We start from the raw sequence: 19,979 nt of genomic DNA on the forward strand, positions 1-19,979 counted from the left end.
GCCTTGAGGATCCTGTTAGATGGATCCTAGTGCCCTGTGGATCCTGTTAGATGGGTCCTAGTGCCCTGTAGGATCTAGATCTACTGCTGTGTCGTTGGAGGCTGCTGAGGGGAGAAAGGCTCATAATAATGTCCTTGAACAGAGTAAATAGAAATGCATCAAACACCTGGAAACCATGTTTTTGATGTATTTGATACCATTCCACTGATATTCCACTGATTCCAATCCAGCCGTTAAAATGAGCCCATCTTCCCAAATGTAGGTGCCACCAACCTCCTGCGGTGTGGGCAGTACTGAGAATCTGTGCCAGAGAGAATCTGAATACAGAGAGAGACGGCAGCTCTGTGGGAAACAATGTGGTTTACCAGGAAGGAATGATAAAGATTGTGGGTATGTGGGTTACTACACCCTGTTGTGTGTGTGTGTGTGTGTGTGTGTGTGTGTGTGTGTGTGTGTGTGTGTGTGTGTCTGTGTGTGTGTGTGTCAGAGTTTTAGGAAACCCCCTATGCAGCGAGGATAATGTTCATAGAGAAGGTTGGGAATTGCTGGGGGGCAGTTTGTGTTATGAGTGTGTGTGTGTGTATGAACTTGTATCTGTGAGTGTGTGTGTGAGCAAAAGGAGAAGTATCAGTCAGAACTAAGTGAGTGTTCCATTATTCCGTCTTTAGAGTGGGAGAGGGGATGCTTCAGGTTGCAGAGTATTGAGTTGTAAAACTCCACGGATCTGTGTGTGTGTGTGTGTGTGTGTGTGTGTGTGTGTGTGTGTGTGTGTGTGTGTGTGTGTGTGTGTGTGTGTGTGCGTGTGTGTGTGTGTGTGTCCTTGCTAGTGGCTGTCTAAGGCTCAGCTGTGAAAACGAAACCCCATGATACTCTATGTAGGTATGCTGTTTGTTTCTCCAGTACAATGCAGCATAACATATACAAGTTTTCTTCTTTGGGAATATAGAGTATTGCAGTACTGGTTCTGGTGCCCAAATACCCTAGGAGGCTAATAGAATAACAACTATTGCTTGGTGCTTTTCATTGTGAGATTATTATTCTGTCAGATTGTGTCAGATTACTATAGTGGAATGACCACAGTTTTACTGCTTCTTAACACTATTTTACGAACCCACAGTTCAAACTTTATTGAAACTCCAGGTCCACCTCTGACCTTTAGTGACCTCATCAGTCTGTTGTGTGACTCATTCCTGTCCAGAGAGAATAAATGAGTCAAGCAAAGTGTGTGTGTGTGTGTGTTGTGTGTGTGTGTGTGTGTGTATGTGTGGTGTGTGTGTGTGTGTGTGTGTATGCGTGGTGTGTGTGTGTGTGTGTGTGTGTGTGTATGCGTGGTGTGTGTGTGTGTGTGTGTGTGTGTGCGTGGTGTGTGTGTGTGTGTGTGTGTGTGTGTGTGTGTGTGTGTGTGTGTGTGTGTGTGTGTGTGTGTGTGTGTGTGTGTGTGTGTGTATGCGTGGTGTGTGTCTGTGTGTGTGTTGAACAGGAGACATAATGATGTAGCCGTATTGACAGCCAGGTCAGGGGTCAGGAGATATATGTCTGTGTCATCTAATGCCATGGTACCGCTGTGTGTGTGTGTGTGTGTGTGTGTGTGTGTGTGTGTGTGTCATCTAAAGCCATGAGTTAAAGCTAGGTGCCGCTGTGTGTGCAGGGAATGGCTGTTCATAGAGACACACAGAGAGAGAGGAGGATATTCATGCTTCAAGTCTCTTATTGTGTTTTGAAGTTGAGCTCTCACCTATGTGTTACATTGACATACACTACATTACTAAAAGTATGTGGACACCTGCTCGTCGAACATCTCATTCCAAAATCATGGGCATTAATATGGAGTTTTGTCCAATCTTTGCTGCTATAACAGCCACTCTTCTGGGCAGACTTTCTCCTAGATGTTGGAACATTGCTGCGGGGACTTGCTTGCATTCAGCCACAAGAACATTAGTGAGGTCTGGCACTGATGTTGGGCGATTAAGCCTGGCTCGCAGTCCACGTTTCAGTTCATTCCAAAAGTGTTCGATGGGGTTCTGTGCAGGTTAGTCATCCACACTGATCACGAAAATATGTATGGACCTCGCTTTGTGCACGGGGGCATTGCCATTTTGAAACAGGAAAGGGCCTTCCCAAAGCTGTAGCCATAAAGTTGGAAGCACAGAATCGTCTAGAATGTCATTGTATGCTGTAGCATTAAGATTGTCCTTCACTGGAACTAAGGGGCCAGAACCATGACAAACAGCCCCAGACTATTACTCCTCCTCCTCCAAACTTTACAGTTGGCACTATGCATTGTGGCAGGTAGCGTTCTCCAGATTCCTCTGTTGGACTGCCCGATGGTGAAGCGTGATTCATCACTCCAGAGAATGCGTTTCCACTGCTCCAGAGTCCAATGGCGGCGAGCTTTACACCATTCCAACCGGCTGCTTGGCCATGGAAACCCATTTCCTGAAGCTCCCAACGAACAGTTCTTGTGCTTACGTTGCTTCCAGAGGCAGTTTGGAAGTTGGCAGTGAGTGTTGCAACCGACGTTTCCACTTCACAATATGAAATTTGATGAACTGACTTATTGGAAAGCTGGCATCCTATTACAGTGCCACGTTGAAAGTCACTGAGCTCTTCAGTAAGGCCATTCTACTGCCAGTGTTTGTCTATGGAGGTTGCATGGCTGTGTGCTCTATTTTATACACCTGTCAGCAACGGGAGTGGCTGAAATAGCCGAATGCAATAACTTGAACGGGTGTCCACATACTTTTGTATTTATGGTGTACCAATAAAAACATGCTAGATCTTAGGCATCTATAGATCTTTACATTGCAACTATATTGGCTGTTGTCCAGTATTGTTCAATGTCATATCTCTTAAAATAACTTCTAAACATTAACTTAGTCAATAATCACACAGCTTTTAACAAAGAGGTCTGGAGGACACAAAGAGACGTGACACCCCTGCGTAACGTTCTAATGTGCCCATAGGAGAACAGGCACCATGCTTTTAGTGCTAAAGCCCCACTCCAAACAAAAAAAGGTGTCTGCCCTGCTTTCACACACAGAGCTTCTGAAAAGCTTCCACTGGGAAAACCAAGGTTACACTGATTCACTAATGCATTTGAATCAGCCTCTCTCTCTCTTTCTGTTTCTATCTCCACCATACTCTCTCTCTCTCTGCTCATCTCCCTCTTACTGTCTCTCATTCTCCCTCTATGTCTCGCTCCAGCCCCATCCCTCACTCATCCCTCCCTTCCTCCCCTTCTCCCCCCTCTCTGTTGTACGGTGTGAAGTGTTCATGGAGTCATTACAGCTCCCATCCCTGTCAGACACCCAAACACCAGATTCTTCCAATTATATTTACTCTGTCAGAATGTATATTTACACGGAACAAAATATAAAAGCACCATGTAAAGTGTTGATCCTATGTTTCATGAGCTGAAATAAAAATCCCAGTTTTCCATATGCACATTTCTTTCAAATATTGTGTACAAAGTTGTTTACATCCCTGTTAGTGAGCATTTCTCCTTTTGCCAAGATAATCCTGATTAATCAGCATTATCATTAAACAGGTGCATCTTATGCTATGGACAATAAAAGGCCACTCTAAAATTTGCAATACAATGCCACAGATGTCTCAAGTTTTGAGGGAGTGTGCAATTGTCATGCTGACTGCAGGAATGTCCACCACAGTTAATTTCTCTACCATAAGCTGCCTCCAACGTTGCTTTAGAGAATTTGGTAGTAGGTCCAACTGGCCTCACAACCGAAGACCACGTGTAACCACGCCAGCCCAGGACCTCCACATCCAGCTTCTTCACCTGTGGGATTGTCTGAGACCAGCCCCCCAGACAGTTGATGAAACAGTGGGTTTGCACAACCGAATAATTTCTGTACAAACTGTCAGAAACCGTCTAAGGGAAGCTCATCTGCATGCTTTTCATCCTTCTCAGGGTCTTGACCTGACTGCAGTTCATTCAGTGGCCAAATTCTCACTTTCGATGGTCACTGACACGCTGGAGAAGTGTGCTCTTCTCGGTTTGGTGATGTAAACGTTGTGAACAGAGTGGCCCATGGTGGCGGTGAGGTTATGGTATGGGCAGGCATAAGCTACGAACAACGAACACAATTGCATTTCATCGATGGAAACTTGAATGCACAGAGATACTGTGACGAGATCCTGAGGCCCATTGTTGTGCCATTCATCCTCCACCATCACCTCATGTTTCAGCATGATAATGCACTGCCCCATGTCGCAAGGATCTGTACACAATTCCTGGAAGCTGAAAATGTCCCAGTTCTTCAATGGCCTGCATACTCACCAGACATGCCACCCATTGAGCATGTTTGGGATTCTCTGGATTGACGTGTACGACAGCGTGTTCCAGTTCCTGCCAATATCCAGCAACTTTGCACAGACATTGAAGAGGAGTGGGACAACATTCCACAGGCCACAATTAACAGCCTGATCAACTCTATGCCAAGGAGATATGTCGTGATGCATGAGGCAAATGGTGGTCACACCAGATACTGACTGGTTTTCTGATCCACGCCCCTACCTTTTATTAAAGATATCTGTGACCAACAGATGCATCTGTATTCCCAGTCATGTGAAATCCATAGATTAAGGTCAGATTTATTTATTTGAATGGACTGATTTCCTTATACAATGGGGCAAAAAAGTATTTAGTCAGCCACCAATTGTGCAAGTTCTCCCACTTAAAAAGATGAGAGAGGTCTGTAATTTTCATCATAGGTACACTTCAACTATGACAGACAAAATTAGGAAATAAAATCCAGAAAATCACATTGTAGGATTTTTAATGAATTTTTTTTGCAAATTATGGTGGAAAATAAGTATTTGGTCAATAACAAAAGTTTATCTCAATACTTTGTTATATACCCTTTGTTGGCAATGATAGAGGTCAAACGTTTTCTGTAAGTCTTCACAAGGTTTCACACACTGTTGCTGGTATTTTGGCCCATTCCTCCATGCAGATCTCCTCTAGAGCAGTGATGTTTTGGGGCTGTTGCTGGGTAACACAGACCTTCAACTCCCTCCAAAGATTTTCTATGGGGTTGAGATCTGGAGACTGGCTAGGCCACTCCAGGACCTTGAAATGCTTCTTACGAAGCCACTTCTTCATTGCCCGGGCGGTGTGTTTGGGATCATTGTCATGCTGAAAGACCCAGCCACGTTTCATCTTCAATGCCCTTGCTGATGGAAGGAGGTTTTCACTCAAAATCTCACGATACATGGCCCCATTCATTCTTTCCTTTACACCGATCAGTCGTCCTGGTTCCTTTGCAGAAAAAATGATGTTTCCACCCCCATGCTTCACAGTAGGTATGGTGTTCTTTGGATGCAACTCAGCATTCTTTGTCCTCCAAACACGACGAGTTGAGTTTTTACCAAAAAGTTATATTTTGGTTTCATCTGACCATATGACATTCTCACAATCTTCTTCTGGATCATCCAAATACTCTCTAGCAAACTTCAGACGGGCATGGACATGTACTGGCTTAAGCAGGGGGACACATCTGTCACTGCAGGATTTGAGTCCCTGGCGGCATAGTGTGTTACTGATGGTAGGCTTTGTTACTTTGCTCTCAGCTCTCTGCAGGTCATTCACTAGGTCCCCCCGTGCGGTTCTGGGATTTTTGCTCACCGTTCTTGTGATCATTTTGACCCCACGGGGTGAGATCTTGCGTGGAGCCCCAGATCGAGGGAGATTATCAGTGGTCTTGTATGTCTTCCATTTCCTAATAATTGCTCCCACAGTTGATTTCTTCAAACCAAGCTGCTTACCTATTGCATATACAGTCTTCCCAGCCTGGTGCAGGTCTACAATTTTGTTTCTGGTGTCCTTTGACAGCTCTTTGGTCTTGGCCATAGTGGAGTTTGGAGTGTGACTGTTTGAGGTTGTGGACAGGTGTCTTTTATACTGATAACAAGTTCAAATAGGTGCCATTAATACAGGTAACGAGTGGAGGACAGAGGAGCCTCTTAAAGAAGAAGTTACAGGACTGTGAGAGCCAGAAATCTTACTTGTTTGTAGGTGACCAAATACTTATTTTCCACCATAATTTGCAAATAAATTCATAAAAAATCCTACAATGTGATTTTCTGGATTTTTTTTTTCATTTTGTCTGTCATAGTTGAAGTGTACCTATGATGAAAATTACAGGCCTCTCTCATCTTTTTAAGTGGGAGAACTTGCACAATTGGTGGCTGGCTAAATACTTTTTTGCCCCACTGTATGAACTGTAACACAGTAAAATCGTTGAAATTGTTTCATGTTTCGTTTATATTTTTGTTCATTGTAATATGTTATATTTTCCATGGGCTCGGTTTTGCTGTTCCCTTGTTCTGTACTGGTAGTACTGACCTCCCCCTCCTCTCCCTTCACTTCACTTCAACTAGCACCTCCTTCTCCCACACACAGCTGAGTGAGGAGGGAAAGAGAGGGAGAAAGAGAGTGAGAGAGAAAGAGAGAGAGAGGGAGGGGGGGGCTCTCTCTCTTAAATTTCCACTTACTCACCCTTCTCCCCTAGATTAGCGTCTGTTGTCATGTGCTTAGCTGGAAGTCATGCACCAGTCAAGAGAATGTTCTCCCAAATGAATGATATATGGACAGCAGCAAGAAATATGTTCACTGTTCCTACCATCAAGGCCATGCTTATTGTGAAGACAAACTTCAACCTCCCCTGCCAGGAGTTCATGGAGAAGCTGGTCAAAGACAGAGCAATCCTGAAGAAAATACATTGTTCTGAGAAATATACAGATTAGGATGGTATAAGTATATTATGTAGTTAGCAATCTCATCAGCATCTTATTTCTTTATTATGTTGTTAAGTATTTCACGTATACTACTGTCTGTTTTTTCAATTTTGCTCATGTTCCCTTCTGCTCTTATACTACCCAGACTACCAGGACCACTGAATGGCTGTTCAGATCGGACAGTTCTGTCTTGTCTGGAGTGTTTCTGTAACAGTTGTTTTCTCTATCACAGTGGGCCTGTTAGACTAAATACATGAAACCGGAATTGTCCCCCTTTTTTTATTTCATAGATAACAACATTGTATATTTTAATTATATATTGACCGCCGAACTGGAAATGTCCCCGGTTTTCATTTCAGAAATCTGGTCACCTTATGGACGGGTGTTTTTAAGGTTAGGGTTAGTGCTAGCAGTAATGGGATGGGTGTTTTTAAGGTTAGGGTTAGTGCTAGCAGTAAAGGGATGGGTGTTTTTAAGGTTAGGGTTAGTGCTAGCAGTAAAGGGATGGGTGTTTTTAAGGTTAGGGTTAGTGCTAGCAGTAATGGGATGGGTGTTTTTAAGGTTAGGGTTAGTGCTAGCAGTAATGGGATGGGTGTTTTTAAGGTTAGGGTTAGTGCTAGCAGTAATGGGATGGGTGTTTTTAAGGTTAGGGTTAGTGCTAGCAGTAATGGGATGGGTGTTTTTAAGGTTCGGGTTAGTGCTAGCAGTAATGGGATGGGTGTTTTTAAGGTTAGGGTTAGTGCTAGCAGTAATGGGATGGGTGTTTTTAAGGTTAGGGTTAGTGCTAGCAGTAATGGGATGGGTGTTTTTAAGGTTAGGGTTAGTGCTAGCAGTAACTGGACAGGTGTTTTTAGGGTTAGTGTTTGTTTAAACGGGATGGTTGTTTTTATGGTTAGTGTTATTAGTAACGGGACGGGTGTTTTTATGGTTAGTGTTATTAGTAACGGGACGGGTGTTTTTAGGGTTAGGTTTAGTGCTAGCAGTTACGGGACTGGTGTTTTAGGGTTATTGCTAGCAGTAACGGGACAGGTTTTTTAGGGTTAGTGCTAGCAGAAACCGGATAGGTGTTTTAGGGTTAGTACTAGCAGTAAATAGACCAGTGTTTTTAGGGTTCGTGCTTGCAGTAACGGGATGGGTGTTTTTAGGGTTAGTGCTAGCAGTAACGTTAGGAGTGTTTTTAGGGTTCGTGCTAGCAGTAATGGGATGGGTGTTTTTAGGGTTAGTGCTAGCAGTAACGGGATGGGTGTTTTTAGGGTTAGTGTTAGCAGTAACGGGATGGGTGTTTTTAGGGTTAGTGTTAGCAGTAAAGGGATGGGTGTTTTTAGGGTTAGTGTTAGCAGTAACGGGAGGGGTGTTTTTAGGGTTAGTGATAACAGTAACGGGATGGGTGTTTTTAGGGTTATTGCTAGCAGTAACGGGATGGGTGTTTTTAGGGTTATTGCTAGCAGTAACGGGATGGGTGTTTTTAGGGTTATTGCTAGCAGTAACGGGATGGGTGTTTTTAGGGCTATTGCTAGCAGTAACGGGATGGGTGTTTTTAGGGTTATTGCTAGCAGTAACGGGATGGGTGTTTTTAGGGTTATTGCTAGCAGTAACGGGATGGGTGTTTTTAGGGTAATTGCTAGCAGTAACGGGATGGGTGTTTTTAGGGTTAGTGCTAGCAGTAACGGGATGGGTGTTTTTAGGGTTAGTGATAGCAGTAACGAGGCGGGTGTTTTTAGGGTTAGTGCTAGCAGTAACGGGCTGGGTGTTTTTAGGGTTATTGCTAGCAGTAACGTTATGAGTGTTTTTAGGGTTAGTGTTTGCTTTAACCGTATGGGTGTTTTTAGGGTTATTGCTAGCAGTAACGGGATGGGTGTTTTTAGGGTTATTTGCTAGCAGTAACGGGACAGGTGTTTTTAGGGTTAGTGTTAGCAGTAATGGGCTGGGTGTTTTTAGGGTTCGGTTTAGTGCTAGCAATATCTGGATTTGGGTTTTTGGGTTTAGGGTTGGAGCTATCAGTAATGGGCCCGGTATTTTTCAGGTTAGGGTTAGCGCTAGTAGTAACGGGACTGGTGTTTTTATGTTTAGGGTTAGGGTTAGTGCTAGCAGTAATGGGACGGGTGTTTTGGGGTTGGGGTTAGTAGTGGCAGTAATAGGACGGGGTTAGGGTTAGTGCTAGCAGTAACTGGACGGCTTTTTTACGGTTAGTGCTAGCAGTAACGAGGCAGGTGTTTTTACGGTTAGTGCTAGCAGTAACGGGATTGGTGTTTTTAGGGTTATTGCTAGCAGTTATGGGACTGGTGTTTTAGGGTTAGTGCTAGCAGTAACGGGACAGATTTTTCGGGTTAGTGCTAGGAGAAACTGGATCGGTGTTTTAGGGTTCGTGCTAGCAGTAACGGGATGGGTGTTTTTAGGGTTAGTGCTAGCAGTAACGAGATGGGTGTTTTTAGGGTTAGTGCTAGCATGTGGGGTACATGTTTTTTTTGTCACGTTAGATACTGTACTATATACAGTATATGTCAAATGTTGAAAGCTCTCTTTCCGTCTCTTTCTCTTTCTAAGTCTGTATTACTCACCCTCATTCTCTCTCTCTCTCGCTCTCTGCTATTGTATTGGCTGAAAACCCTACATTCACATGAAACCATCCTCATCTGCCCTCTTGCTTGAGTTACATAATCATCATACACGCACACGCACCATACACAGACACACAGACACAGCCCCGCCAAATATTCTTCACCTATCTTCTTCTATTTTATACCCACATACAGTATATAACTCCAGGATCCAGTTGCAGAGGGAGGTGTTTAGTCCCAGGGTCCTTAGATTTTTGATGAACTTTAAGGGCACTATGGTGTTGAACGCTGAGCTGTAGTCAATAAATAGCATTCTCACATAGGTGTTCCTTTTGTCCAGGTGAAAAAGGGCAGTGTGGAGTGCAATAGAGATTGCATCATCTGTGGATCTGTTGGGGCGGAATGCAAATTGGAGTGGGTCTAGAGTTTCTGGGATAATAGTGTTGATGTGAGCCGTGACCAGACTTTCAAAGCACTTCATGGCTACAGATGTGAGTGCTACAAGTCAGTAGTCATTTAGGCAGGTTACCTTAGTGTTCTTGGGCACAGGGACTATGGTGGTCTGCTTAAAACATGTTGGTATTACAGACTCGGACAGGGAGAGGTTGAAAATGCGCATGCTCGCAGTATACGTCCTGGAAATCTGTCTGGCCCCTGTTGCCTTGTGAATGTTGATCTTTTAAAAGGTCTTAATCACATCGGCTGAGGAGAGCGTGCTCACACAACAGTCTTCCGGAACAGCTGGTGCTCTCATGCATGTTTCACTGTTATTTGCCTCAAAGTAAGCATAGAAGTAGTTTAGCTCGCCTGGTAGGCTTGTGTAACTGGTCAGCTCTCTGCTGTGCTTCCCTTTGGAGTCTGTAATGGTTTGCAAGCCCTGCCACAACCGACGAGCATCAGAGCCGGTGTAGTACGATTAAATCTATTGACGCTTTGCCTGTTTGATGGTTCGTTGGAGGGCATAGCGATATTTCAGGATATTTCCTCTTTGGTAAAAGGGCTTTTATGTACTCTGCGCCATCGTCTTGGAACACCTTACAAAACTACTTTAAACTGGAAGAACTTGTCCCGATTGGTTTTTTTAAATCACCGATGAAGGATTTTGAGGCTGATTCCCTGACCTGTCAATGTTTTTAATTTGCTGTTTTATACTCTTGTGAATTCAATGTTTTTTACTAGATTTCTTGTAGTTTTTCATGTTGTCTGTCTGTAAATGTTTTGTAATAACTTGGTGCTTGGTATCTTGGCCAGGGTGCTCTTGAAAAAGAGATTTTAATCTCATTGAGCCCTTCTTGGTTAAATAAAGGTTAAATAAATAAATAAATACATTTCTTGCAAGCTTCCGGGTTAGAGTCCCGCTCCTTCAAAGTGGCATCTCTAGCCTTTAGCTCAGTGTGGAAGTTGCCTGTAATCCATGGCTTCTGTTTGGGATATGTACTAAAGGTCGACCAATTATGATTTTTCAACACCGATACCGATTATTGGAGGACCAAAAAAACCAATACCGATTAATCGGCCAATTAAAAAAAATGTATTTATTTATTTGTAATAATTACAATTACAACAATACTGAATGAACACTTTTATTTGAATGAATTTAATACATCGATGAAATCAATTTAGCCTCAAATAAATAATGAAACGTTCAATTTGGTTTATATAATGCAAAAACAAAGTGTTGGAGAAGAAAGTTAAAGTGCAATATGTGCCATGTAAAAAAGCTAACGTTTAAGTTCCTTGCTCAGAACATGAGAACATCTGAAAGCTGGTGGTTCCTTTTAGCTTCTTACGGCTAGGGGTTCCGCTACAACATTCCGCTGAAAAGGCAGAGCGCGAAATTCAATATATATTTTTTTAAATATGTAACTTTCATACATTCACAAGTGCAATACACCAAATTAAAGATTAACTTCTTCTTGTTAATCTACCCATTGTGTACGATTTCAAAAAGGCTTTACAGCGACAGCACACCATATGATTATGGTAGGTCCGAGCCTAGTCACGAAAACACACACAGCCAATTTCCAGCCAAAGAGACACAAAAAGCAGAAATAGAGATAAGATTAATCACTAACTTTGATGATCTTCATCAGATGGCACTCATACGACTTCATGTTACACAATATATGTATGTTTTGTTCGATAAAGTTTATATTTACATCCGAAAATCTCAGTTTACATTGGCGCTTTATGGTCAGTAATGTTGTGCCCCGAACACATCCAGCAAATTTTCAGAGAGCCACATCAATTTACAGAAATACTCATAATAAACTTTGATAAAAGATACAATTATTATGCACATAATTATAGATATACTTCTCCTTAATGCAACCACTGTGTCAGATTTTAAAAAAGCTTTACGGTAAAAACCATGCAATAATCTGAGTACGGCGCTCAGACACATGTTGTGGAGTCAGTAAAAGTTAGAAATAGCATTATAAATATTAACTTACATTTGATGTTCTTCATCAGAATGCACTCCCAGGAATCCCAGTTCCACAATAAATTGTTGTTTTGTTCGATAAAGTCCATAATTTATGTTCAAATACCTCCTTTTGTTAGCACGTTTGATAAACAAATCCAAACTCACGAGGCGCAGGCAAGTCCAGGCGAAAGTTCAGACGAAAAGTTCAAAAAGTTCTATTACAGTTTGTAGAAACATGTCAAACGATGTATATAATCAATCTTTAGGATGTTTTTAACATAAGTCTTCAATAATGTTCCAATCTGAGAATTCCTTTGTCTTTAGAATTGCAATGGAACGCAGGTCGTTGTCACGTGTGGGCGCGTTATCAGCTCATGCCACTCTGGCAGACCTCTGGTTGAATCAGCTCTCATTTGCCCCCACTTCACAGTTGAAGCCTCAAACAACTTTCTAAAGACTGTTGACATCTAGTGGAAGCCTTAGGAAGTGCAACATGACCCCATAGACACTGTATATTCGATAGGCAATGAGTTGAAAAACTACAAACCTCAGATTTCCCACTTCCTGGTTGGATTTTTCTCAGGTTTTCGCCTGCCATTTGAGTTCTGTTATACTCACAGACACCATTCAAACAGTTTTAGAAACTTCACAGTGTTTTCCATCCAGATCCCCTAATAATATGCATATGTTAGCTTCTGGGCCTGAGTAGAAGGAAGTTTACTCTGGGCACGCTTTTCATCCGAACGTGAAAATGCTGCTCCCTATCCCAAACAGGTTTTAACATGAGTCTTCAATATTCCCAGGTAAGAAGTTTTAGGTTGTGGTTATTATAGGACTATTTCTCTATACCATTTGTATATCATATACGTTTGACTATTGGATGTTCTTATAGCCACTTTAGTATTGCCAGTGTAACAGTATAGCTTCCGTCCCTCTCCTCGCCCCTACCTGGGCTCGAACCAGGAACAAATTCACAACAGCCACCCTCGAAGCCTCATTACCCATCGCTCCACAAAAGCTGCGGCCCTTGCAGAACAAGGGGAACAACTACTCCAAGTCTCAGAGCGAGTGACGTTTGAAACGCTATTAGCGAGCACCCCGCTTACTAGCTAGCCATTTCACATTGGTTACACCAGCCTAATCTCAGAAGTTAATAGGCTTGAAGTCATAAACAGCTCAATGCTTGAAGCACAGCAAAGAGCTGCTGGCAAACGCACGAAAGTGCTGTTTGAATGAATGCTTACGAGCCTGCTGCTGCCTACCATCGCTCAGTCAGACTGTTCTATTAAATGTCAAATCATAGACTTAATTATAACATAATAACACACAGAAATATGGTAGAATCTGGAAACTATCATTTAGAAAACAAAACGTTTATTCTTTCAGTGAAATAGGGAACCGTTCTGTATTTTATCTAATGGATGGCATCCCTCAGTCTAAATATTGCCGTTACATTGTACAACCTTCAATGTTATGTCATAATTATGTACAATTCTGGCAAATTAATTACGGTCTTTGTTTGGAATTAATGGACTTCACACAGTTCGCAACGAGCCAGGCGGCCCAAACTGCTCCATATACCCTGACTGCTTGCACGGAATGCAAGAGAAGTGACACAATTTCCCTAGTTATAAGAAATTCATGTTAGTAGGCAATATTAACTAAATATGCAGGTTTAAAAATATATACTTGTGTATTGATTTTAAAGAAAGGAATTGATGTTTATCGTTAGGTACACATTGGTTCAACGACAGTGCTTTTTTCGCGAATGCGCTTGTTAAATCATCACCCGTTTAGCGAAGTAGGCTGTGATTCAATGAGAAATTAACAGGCACCGCATCGATTATATGCAACACGCTAGATAAACTAGTAATGTCATCAACCATGTGTAGTTAACTAGTGATTATGTTAAGATTGATTGTTTTTTATAAGATAATTTTAATGCTAGCTAGCAACTTACCTTGGTTTTTTGCTGCCCTCACGTAACAGGTAGTCAGCCTTCCACGCAGGCTCGTGGAGTGCAATGTAAGGCAGGTGGTCAGAGCGTTGGACTAGTAACCGAAAGGTTGCAAAAACGAATCCCCGAGCTGACAAGGTAAAAATCTGTCATTCTGCCCTGAACAAGGCACTTAACCCACTGTTCCTAGGCCGTCATTGAAAATAAGAATGTGTTCTTAACTGACTTGCCTAGTTAAATAAAGGTTAAAAAAACAAAAAATGGCCACAATTGGTGTCCAAAAATACCGATTACCGATTGTTATGAAAACTTGAAATCGGCCCTAATTAATCGGCCATTCCGATTGTCACTGTGGGGACGACGTCATCGATGCACTTATTGATGAAGCCATTGACTGATGTGGTGTACTCCTCAATGCCATCGGAATAATCCCGGAACAGTCCTGTAGCGTCATCTGCTTCATCTGACCATTTTTTATAGATCGAGTCACTGGTGCTTCCTGATTAAATGTTTGCTTGTAAGCAGGGTTCAGGAACATAGAATTATGGTCAGAATTCCAAAAGGGCGAGGGAGTGCTTTGTATGTGTCTCTGTTTGTGGAATAAAGTTGGTCCAGAGTTTTTTACCCTCTTGTTGCACATTCATCATGCTGATAGAAATTTGGTAAGACGGATTTAAGTTTACTACTAGGAGCGCTGCCTTTGGGGTAGCGTTTTCCTGTTTGTTTATGGCGAAATACAGCTCATTCAGTGCGGTCTTAGTGCCAGCATCAATCTTTGGTGTTATGTAGACAGCTACGAAAAATACAGATGAGAACTCTCCAGGTAGATTTTTCTATTTTTTTTGTTTCACCTTTATTTAACCAGGTAGGCTAGTTGAGAACAAGTTCTCATTTGCAACTGCGACCTGGCCAAGATAAAGCGTAGCAATTCGACACATACAACAACACAGAGTTACACATGGAATAAACAAAACATACAGTCAATAATACAGTAGAACAAAATAAAACAAAAAGTCTATATACAGTGAGTGCAAATGAGGTAAGATAAGGAAATAAATAGGCCATGGTGGCGAAGTAATTACAATATAGCAATTAAACACTGGAATGGTAGATCGGCAGTACTGGGGTGCAAAGGAGCAAAATAAATAAATAAATACCAGTATGGGGATGAGGTAGGTAGATATATGGGCTGTTTACAGACAGGCTAGGTACAGGTGCAGTGATCTGTAAAATGCTCTGACAGTTGGTGCTTAAAGCTAGTGAGGGATATGTGAGTCTCTAGCTTCAGAAATGTTTGCAATTCGTTCCAGTCATGGGCAGCAGAGAACTGGAAGGAAAGACGACCAAATGAGGAATTGGCTTTGGGGGTCACCAGTGAGATATATCTGCTGGAGCGGGTGCTACGAGTGGGTGCTGCTATGGTGACCAGTGAGCTGAGATAAGGCGGGGCTTTACCTAGCAGAGACTTGTAGATAACCTGTAGCCAGTGGGTTTGGCGACGAGTATGAAGCGAGGGCCAGCCAACGAGAGCGTACAGGTCGCAATGGTGGGTAGTATATGGGGCTTTGGTGACAAAACGGTGGCACTGTGATAGACTGCATCCAGTTTGTTTGTAGAGTGTTGTAGGGTATTTTATAGACGACATCACCAAAGTCGAGGATCGGTAGGATGGTCAGTTTAACGAGGGTATGTTTAGCAGCATGAGTGAAGGATGCTTTGTTGCGATATAGGAAGCCAATTCTAGATCTACTTTTGGATTGGAGATGCTTAATGTGAGTCTGGAAGGAAAGTTTACAGTCTAACCAGACACCCAGGTATTTGTAGTTGTCCACGTATTCTAAGTCAGACCCGTCCAGAGTAGTGATGCTGGACGGGCGAGCAGGTGCGGGCAGCGATAGATTGAAAATCATGCATTTAGTTTTACTTGCGTTTAAGAGCAGTTGGAGGCCATGGAAGGAGAGTTGTATGGCATTGAAGCTTGTTTGGAGGTTAGTTAACACAGTGTCCAAGGAGGGGCCAGAAGTATACAGAATGTTGTCGTCTGCATAGAGGTGGATCAGAGAATCACCAGCAGCAAGAGCAACTTCATTGATGTATACAGAGAAGAGAGTCGGCACGAGAATTGAACCCTGTGGCACACCCATAGAGACTGTCAGAGGTCCCGACAACAGGCCCTCTGATTTGACACACTGAACTCTATCAGAGAAGTAGTTGGTAAACCAGGCGAGGCAATAATTTGACAAACCAAGGCTGTCGAGTCTGCCAATAAGAATGTTGTGATTGACAGAGTCGAAAGCCTTGGCCAGGTCGATGAATACGGCTGCACAGTAATGTCTCTTACCGATGGCGGTTATGATGTCGTTCAGAACCTGGAGCGTGGCTGAGGTGCACCCATGACCTGCTCTGAAACCAGATTGCATAGCGGAGAAGGTATGGTGGGATTCGAAATGGTCAGTAATCTGTTTGTTAACTTGGCTTTCGAAGACCTTAGAAAGACAGGGTAGGATAGAAATAGGTCTGTAGCAGTTTGGGTCTAGAGTGTCACCCCCTTTGAAGAGGGGGATGACCGCGGCAGCTTTCCAATCTTTGGGAATCTCAGACGATACGAAAGAGTGGTTGAACAGGCTAGTAATAGGGGTTGCAACAATTTCTGCAGATAATTTTAGAAAGAGAGGGTCCAGATTGTCTAGCCCGGCTGATTTGTAGGGGTCCAGATTTTGCAGCTCTTTCAGAACATCGGCTATCTGGATTTGTGTAAAGGAGAAATGGTGGGGGCTTTGGCGGGTTGCTGTGGAGGGTGCCGGGCAGTTGACCGGGGTAGGGGTAGCGATGTGGAAAGCATGGCCAGCCGTAGACAAATGCTTATTGAAATTCTCAATTATAGCAGATTTATCGGGGTGACAATGTTTCCTAGCCTCAGAGCAGTGGGCAGCTGGGAGGAGGTGCTCTTATTCTCCATGGACTTTACAGTGTCCCAGAACTTTTTTGAGTTAATACTACAGTGTGGTCTACAGCTTATCATGAGATACTCTACTTCAGGCGAGCAAAACCTCGAGACTTCCTTACATATCATGCACCAGCTGTTACAGTTGAAGTCGGAAGATTACATACACCTTAGAGTCAATCACCACCTTCCGGAGACACCTGAAACCCCACCTCTTTAAGGAATACCTAGGATAGGATAAAGTAATCCCTCTCACCCCCCCCCCCCCCCCCCCTTAAAAGATTTAGATGCACTACTGTTCCACTGGATGTGATAAGGTGAATGCACCAATTTGTAAGTCGCTCTGGATAAGAGCGTCTGCTAAATGACTTAAATGTAAATGTAAATGTACATTTAAAATCAGTCTTTCACAATTCCTGACATTTAATACTAGTAAACATTCCCTGTCTTAGGTCAGTTATGATCATAACTTTATTTTTAGAATGTGAAATGTCAGAATAATAGTAGAGAGAATGATTTATTTCAGCTTTTATTTCTTTCATCACATTCCCAGTGGGTCAGAAGGTTACATACACTCAGTTAGTATTTGGTAGCATTGCCTTTAAATTGTTTACTTGGGTCAAAAGTTTCAGGTAGCTTTCCACAAGCTTCCCACAATAAATTGGGTGTCTTACCAGACACCGCTGGTATTTCCTGCTGATACAGCGTATAACCAACAGGCTGTATTTTGATAATGTTGTCGTTCAGCCGCGACTCTGTGAAACATAAGACATTACAGTTTTGAATGTCCCGTTGGTAGTTTAATCTTCCGCGTAGGTCATCGATTTTAATTTCCAAAGATTACACATTTGCTAGCAGAATGGAAGGAAGTGGGGGTTTATTCGATAGACTACGAATTCTCCCCTTTTCTCCGCTTTCTCTTCACGCAAATGATGGGGATCTGGGCCTGTCCCGGGGAAGCAGTATATCATTCACGTCGGATTTGTCAGACTCATTAAAGGAAAAAAAGTATTCTGCCGTGGTGAGTAATCGTAGTCCTGATGTTCAGAAGTTATTTTTGGTCATCAGAGACGGTAACAGCAACGTTATGTACAAAATCAGTTTAAAAAAAATAAAACAACACAAAAAAACACAATTGGTTAGGAATTTGTAAAACGTCAGCCTTGTTCTATGCCGCCATCTTGACTCATCTCATTACCTCTTGAATCTCTGTATCTGTCTGTCTGTCTGTCTGTCTGTCTGTCTGTCTGTCTGTCTGTCTGTCTGTCTGTCTGTCTATCTGTCTGTAGAACTATGGATCAGGTACGTGAAAGCAATAAACCTACTTGTCTCAGATCCTCCAAGTGACGTGAACAAGGATAGTATGAAGGGGATTACTTTTTGATTCAAACCCAGCCCTAATGTCAATACAGGCTGATTCTTCAATACCGTCCTTTAACAAAAGCAATGGGAATTTAATCAAATCTCTCCTTGTCAGATATTCATTCAATCAAACCTGGGCTGGATAACATAGCAACAGCTTCACATTATTCTCACTGTCAACTTTTTCTCCACCATCACTTTTTATCACAAGCTACAAGACAAGCTACAAGATAATAAGTGCATTATTCTACCCAGAGAAACACATACAAGGTCCTCTCCGTCCTTACTTCGGCAAAATCTGGCCATGACTCAATTCTTCTGCTTCCAGAGTACAAGTAAAAGCTTAAACAGGAAGTTCCAGTGATGCGCTCAATACAGAAGTGGTCAGACGAAGCAGACGCGAGGCTACAAGGCTGTTTTGCATGCTGGGATATGTTCCGCGATTCATCCAATAACATTGAGGAGTTTACCACAGACACGTGCTTCATCAATAAGTGTATAGATGATGTCGTCCCCACAGTGACTATAAGAATGTATCCCGACCAAAAACCATGGATTACAGGCAACATTCACACAGGGCTAAATGCTAGAGCTACCGCTTACAAGGAACTGGACACGGACATGGACGTATAAAAGAAAGCCCACTACGACCTCCGACGAAACATCATACGTAGAAAAGGACAATATAGGAGGATGGTGGAATCCTATTACACCGGTGCTAATGCTCGTCGTATCTGGCAGGGCTTTCAGACGATAACGGATTACAAAGGGAAACCCAGCCATGAGTTGCCCAGCAATGCAGAATTCCTAAATGAGCTAAGGGCCTTTTATGCTCGCTTCTCGGAATATAACACTGTGCCTTGCGTGAAAGCCTCTGTTTTTCCAGATGACTGTGTGATTTTTCACTCCGTGGCCAATGTGAGCAACATGTTTAAACTGGTTGACAATCACAAGACGGAATACCTTGGCACGTTCTCAAAGCATCACCAGCTGACAGGTATCTTCACAGACGTTTTCAATCTATCCTTGTCCCAGTCTGTAATCTCAATTTGTTTCAAGTTTACCACCATTGTCCCTGTTCCCAAGAGCTGCAAGGTAACCTGCCTAAATGACTATCGCCCTGTAGCACTCACATATGTTTTTATGAAATGTTTTGAAAGGCTGGTCATGACACACATCAAACCATCAATCCAGACATCCTGGACCCACTAGAATTTGCATGCTGCCCTACCAGATCCACAGATGATGCAATCTCAATTGCACTTCACGCTGCTCTCTCCCACCTGGACAAGAGGGGAAATAACTATGTGAGAATTCTGTTCATAGACTACAGCTCAGCGTTCAACACCATAGTCCCCTCCAAGCTCATCTCCAAGCTAGAGACCCTGAAACTGAACCTCTCCCTCTACATCTGGGTAGGCAACAATCCCTCTGCCACGTTGACCCTCAACATGGGGGACCCTCAGGGGTGTGTGCTTAGTCCCCTCCTGTACTCCCTGTTCACCCACAACTGCGTGGCCATGCACGACTCCAACACCATCATCAAGTTTGAAGAAGGTGTTTGACGACGGTGTTAGGCCTAATCACCGACGGTGATCAGTCAGCCTACAGGGGGAGGTCAGAGACTTAGCAGAGTGGTGCCAGGACAACAACCTCTTCCTCAACGTCAGTAAGACCAAGGAGCTGATTGTGGACTATAGGAGAAATAGGGGAGAACACACCCCATCCACATCGACGGGGCTGTTGTTTGAGCAGGTCGAGAGCTTCAAGTTCCTTGGCATCCACATTACTAAGGACCTAACATGGTCCACACCCACACAGCCGTGAAGAGTGCATGGCAGCGACTCTTCCTCCTCAGGAGGCTGAAAAACTTTGACATGGGCCCTCGAATCCTCAAAAAGTTATACAGCTGCACCATCGAGAGCATCTTGACTGGCTGCATCAACGATTGGTATTGCAAATGCACCGCCTTTGACC

At 43.1% G+C, this 19,979-nt stretch overlaps 1 protein-coding gene across 2 annotated transcripts in view; it reads left to right on the top strand.

The window, feature by feature from the left end:
* The window catches only part of LOC115114713 (ephrin type-A receptor 3-like), a 229,942-nt gene that overhangs the window by 77,849 nt on the left and 132,114 nt on the right, over positions 1–19,979 (top strand). The gene's annotated exons all lie outside the window — the stretch shown is intronic.

Source organism: Oncorhynchus nerka, linkage group LG9b (assembly GCF_034236695.1).
Source record: "Oncorhynchus nerka isolate Pitt River linkage group LG9b, Oner_Uvic_2.0, whole genome shotgun sequence".
Lineage (NCBI taxonomy): Eukaryota > Metazoa > Chordata > Actinopteri > Salmoniformes > Salmonidae > Oncorhynchus > Oncorhynchus nerka.